Raw genomic sequence first — 6,167 nt, 5'->3', positions numbered from 1 at the left:
TGAAGAATTGCCTTATTTAAATTGAGAAATGTTAGGTATTATCTACCTTGATATTGGTGGTTACCTAGAAAGCATCGACTATACTTATCCATTTCAATATCGAACAATGAATGGGTTATAATGCCTAGGAGATAGTTTAACTAACCCTCATTCTTAGGGTGATCTATTTAGAAGGCTCTAATGGAAGGAAGACATAACTAATCAGCCTGTAATTTCATTCTATCGTAAGTTATTTCAAAAACTATCATTTTTTTTTGTTTGACACTTTAAAAGCTCTTGACTCTATAAGATGAAGTTTCAATTGGTTTCTAATTTGATGTCTTAGGTGCCCTAATTTATAATTCAAGAAAAAATATAACTAAACAAAGCCTGAGCGATCTTTGAAGAATTTTGTCAAAGAGTTCACATTTGCATCCTTGTACATTTCCCATACATGTCTGCAACATCTGACGCAAAAGTACGCTGGCTTTAATGTGAGAATGATTCATTGAACATGGTAAAACACTTTATGAGTTGATGTCAAATGTGAAACACTTCAAGCTTTTTTTGTCTACTTTCATAAAAGGGAAAATATCTGCTCTTTCATCTCGCAGGCAATTTGCATTTGCTACACGCACAGCTTTCATATTAACAGATTGTAGTGTTAATCACTTTAATAATATACTTGTAACTATGAAACGTGAGATGACATTGTGGATCGTTTTATGGTGTCCTTTACACGCACATTGCATTTCATTATAATTTCAATGCCTGCATATATTTAGAACTTACATACCAGAAATTCATTATTATTTTATTTTTAGACTGCATGTTTGTTGCATCTCATAATGATCTTTGGCCTGCCTTTGATTATTATTTTGGGATTTTCTTGTGTGAGATATAAGTCTATTGTTTTGGTTAGGTTCTTATATTAATTAACTTTTGAACGATCTAGATGAGGATGTTTGGTTTTTATGTGTGAATGGTCAAGATTAGATGTGTTGATTGAGGAGTTTTTGTAGGATATGGTGGGGTTGTAGGTTATCTGTGATTACTAACAATGTAATGTTGGATTGGAAAACAAGAAATATTAGTGTATATATTTAATTAGGGATGTTAGACAAGATAATATTATGATATAGATGGTGTTGTAAACTTAGGATAATGGTAGAGCGTGAAATTAGATGATGATGTAAACCTAGGGTAATGGTAGAGTGTGAATGTAGATGATAGTGGAAACCTATGATAATAGATGGAGATAAAATGAAATTATGGATGAGGACGGTAATTTTAAGGTTAGAAAAGATCATGTGATGATATGAGTATAGTATAGTATAGTATCGTAAGGTGTTGGCCTAAACCTATGACAATTGATGTATCTAATAATGTAATGAGGTTATGGAATTAAAAACAGATGTTATTCTATATATATAAATGATTGTATGGTATGAATGTATAGGATTGACATGTTAAATTATATGATATGGATGTCTATGAAGATTCTATGAAGTTATGGTATTAAAAACTGGATGACAACACTATTAATGGTGACCAAGGTTAGGGTATATATGTATGTGAGTTTGTAGACTTAAGATGAAAATGATGGTATGCAAGCTCAGGATGTGGATGCATATGGATATAAATGGAAATGGATGTCATGATAACCTAACATAAGATGTGTTTGTGTAAGAGGATGATATGTGACATTCAATGTGGACGATGGTCTAAACGTAGGAGATAAATGCATATAAACATATCAAGCTAGGTTGTAGACAAAATGATAGTATATAATGGATATCTATGGATGGGGATGCACGTGGTCATGTGTACCTAGGATTTAGGACAAGATTATGGTATGATATGGGTGCGAATAGTTGTATAACAATTGAGATAATAGGATGATAAATGAACTCTGAGGGAGGATGTGCTAAAGTTACCTACGTTTATGTCAAGATGTAGTATGTATAGAAATCTTAAAAAAAAAAAAAAGATTAGCTTGACTAGTGTTTATGAATGTTAGGGAATGATTATGAAGGATGGGTTTGTTAGATGTGAATCTTGACTTGGGGATGATGGAGACCTAGACATTAGCAAGAAGAAAATCTGCATGAAATAAAATAAAGACAAAATGCTTTTGGTTTTAAAACATTTACAGTAGAAAAAGAAAATAGAAGATTAAAAAATATATGGCTCAAAAGGATGAAGTACACTTCAAGTGAGGAGGTTCTATTATAACAATGACCACCATAAAAGATGCAACAACAATCTTAAAATTATTCAAGTGGGATTGACTCCTAATGTAGGCAAATAACCAAAGGCTAATACCATCTATTGATATGAAGGGTAGGTAGGGAGTTTCGTTCTGCATGGGATACCTTACCAAGAAAGACAAAGGCTTCATCTAAGGTAAACTATATCTCAACACATAGAGGTACTCATGAGTAGCTCTAGGGGGTGATAAACATCCCTTACACCACACTAGAAGATGACTAAAATCTCTTATGCTTCTTGTACAAAATCACTAGGGTAAATTCATTATCAAAACCTTTGATAGTTACCATAGACTTATGTATAGTTTCTAAAATAATTTTTATTATATCTAAAAACTAGGTATGTGAATGGAAATGAGGTCCAAAAGTTGGTCAAAATCAATATAAAATGTTACCATTATAAATATTATGTATTGTATCATAAGATTATGTGGAAAGACTACCACACCATTGAGATCATTCTTACCTTTACAACCATATAAAATTTTTAATCTAAATAATTTAATGTTTGAATCTTTATTTACTTTTACTATTTTATTAATGAGCCAAAAATACACATGTATTCCCTTTTTTTATATATTTTCATTCAAATTTGAAAAATCATTATATTGTCACAAAATATAATAAATGAGCTTTTGTAGATAAGTCAGATGTCCATTTTTTTTACTTTTATTTAGGATGTTGCCATTGTGTTAGTTCTGATTAATAAAAAGAAGTATAGGCCCCAAATTTTACATAACTATTAAACAAAAAAAACTAGGGTGCATGAGGAATGCCACCCAACCAAAAACTAAAAAAGCAACAAAATAGACAAGGAATGACTAGACAACCAAACAAAGACTAGATAAAAGAAAAGAACAAAAAGCAACCAGCTACTTGCCAAAGATGCAAATGGATGGTCTACTAGGTGGAGGCATTACCCTCTTGCCAATATTTACATAGTCCAATGACTTTATCAGAAAAGGAAATTTTCATGTTAGAATCGCTAATAGAAGTTGGAGTACTAGAATCTAGAGTATCTTTAAGCATTGAGGTAGGGAGCTCCATCGTAGCAAAGGGGCACATTGTATGTCTCTTTCACTTCACTTTCATGTGTTCAATTTCCTCTTGAATTGCTTACACAGATGCCAAATTCTTCAAGGCCATCTCCTGGCTTAGCGTAGACATTTCCTCAATTTTTTGCCTCAAGATCTCTTGAATTTAGTTTAGCTCGACACCACTACCTTACTATCATCCCTCTAAGAAATTTTTTTAGTAAGGTCATTCAACATCTCCTCAACCTTGTCCCACTTCTCCAATTTTCCAACTATATTACTAGCAACCTTCTAGACCCATTCATCCTTTTCCCCCATTTCCCATTTATCAGCTCTAGCACCCACCTCTACCATTGCATCAAGCCTATTAATATTTCTTATAGCCACATCAAACTGTGAGAAGGGCCATTAAATAACCAATTCATGTCACCCAATACTCTCTTTCAATATCGATACCTTGACATCCAAAGTGGGAGCTTCGGTATTGGGGTTGGAGACATCTAGATCACAAAAAAATGGGGCAACCTCCTTAGAGGCCGCAAGAGACTTGGTAAATTTTGAGGTCGAAGTGTAATCAAATTCCTCAAAAAATTCCTCCTCATCTAATTCTAGTATTTCTAATTCCTTAGATGAAGGGTTAGGGGATATTTTCTATTTTGCTCTTCTGATAGGGTTGAAGCTAGTAGGAACTATCTTGGTTTTAGACAAAGAAGCAACATTGGGGTCAATTATTGCAATAGGGGCACTTGAGAGCTCCACCAGTAAATTAGAATCTGACAAGGGGCTAGGGATAATTAATAGGGACCTACTAGATGGGGATAAAGCCGGATGGAAATTGTAGAGTGTAACGATTAGCCCTTGGTGAAGGGGAAGGGAATTTTTAGACTTGGTTCTAGAGACCAATTGAGTCAACAAAGAACAAACTCAAAAGGAAAAATTCATTTTTATGTCCTACCTAAGGTCATTCAACATAGGGAAGAGTTGGATATGGAATCTCTTAAACCACCCATCCAAAGTAAAGTATTTCATGAGTAATAGGGTTTCATCCTTCCAAATACTGGGGAGGTCCTCTTTGTTATACATGTTAAATATCCAAGTAACTAAGAGGGGGGGTTAATTAGTTGTTAATAAACCTTTTTCTTTAATTCTTTCACAGATCCAGAATAGACAACAAAATTAATTAAGATAGATATAGCATGAAAACACATACATAAAACAGGTCACACAATGAACACCAGATATGATGTGGAAAACCCAAGAAGAGAAAAACCATGGAGAATATTAGTTCTCAATATAAAGAACCTATTAAGGTGATTTTTATAAAGGGTGGCTCATTGATAGAATGCTCACTGCCCAGAAAGGTTCACTATCAGAGGGCTCACTATCGAAGGAAGAAGAAATAAAAGAGAATCCACCACTCAGACATAATCTGCAATATTAGAATAGCTTTTGGTGCCTCTCAACAAAAATACACTTCACATATCAACATCAATTGGATTTTTCTTTTTAGTCTCGCACATCTTCCATATATCCACATATTCAGATCATCCTCTTATTTATACTGTCTTTAGGAAACATAATATTCTAAGTCAGCCAAACAAAGATTTGAAAGAGGTCAGCACTAAACATTCTAATGGTGGGAAGGAATGAGAAGTATAATATATCACAATGCATTTCATCAGATAGATCAACACATTACATCCATCACAAATACCAAACCCAAATCATGACTCATATGCTACACAAATGTACCCACAATATTCTCCAATTCCGGATTGAATCAGACCCAAAATAGTAGTAACCAACTAAGAAAAAAATAAGAATGGAACCAAGACACTCATGAATACAAACAATCAATACCATATCCAGTAAATAGTGAAATCTAGATCACCATCAACACAAACAAACTGCACTGAATATCAACTATAACACATCTTCTGAAGTACTAACTTAACGAACCAATCCCAAAACAATATGTTGACCTCAATGACAACCATTAAGATCACATTTGCAACAATACCCACTCTACAACCTTGAAAGCCTTCGTTGGGATTGAAAAAACTATTAAATGCATCCTTATAGGACCCTTTTAGCTTCTTTGGAAAATTTATTCCTTCTTGTAGTACACCAATGATATAAATGATTGTGTCTAGTGATATTTTTTAAGTATCTCACCAAATGTTCACCTCACCCTTCTCCCATGATTGCATAATTTTTTTGGAAACTCAGGGTCAAAGCCCTGGATACCTTCCACATACCTAGCAAGGTTACCTTTGACTACTTCCTACCACAACTTGGCATTATTTTTAGAATCATCACAACTATCTAATTTAGTTTGTATGAGATCAACCCCATCATTATCACAGAGAGATTATAAATAAAAACTAGATGGGGAGAACAAAAACTAGCAATATAAACATGGCAGTACTTACGAGGGTTGGGGAAAGTGACACTATTGTTTGAAAGAGACGTTTGCCACCAATACAATAAAGGACTAGACAAAAAGGTGGCGATAATAATGAAAAAGGTAATCCTTGGATTATACTCCATCATGTGTGTTTATGTCCTCAAGATAGCAACATGAACCATATTAAGGATATCATATATACCCCTCCATATTTTCTAATGATGGGAAGATGGGCCTAATGAAGCCAACCTATTTGCAAATTTATTTCCTTCCCTCCTCGTATGGCAAAGATGAACATGGCTTATCCCACAAATAAGGTTCGAACACTTGGAAAAAAGGTATTAACATTTCTACTTAGGTTCAGCTTCATTCCTGAGCATTTATGTTACTGCTTTTTGAATCATCTTCTTTAATGATCACCTTCTACCATTTGCAATAACTAAGCCATAATAGATCATTTCCACCTTTGCAACACCT

This window comes from Cryptomeria japonica, chromosome 8, assembly GCF_030272615.1.
Source record: "Cryptomeria japonica chromosome 8, Sugi_1.0, whole genome shotgun sequence".
In the NCBI taxonomy this organism is placed as follows: domain Eukaryota; kingdom Viridiplantae; phylum Streptophyta; class Pinopsida; order Cupressales; family Cupressaceae; genus Cryptomeria; species Cryptomeria japonica.
The sequence above is the reverse complement of the archived record's forward strand: the minus strand, read 5'-3'. Positions refer to the sequence as shown.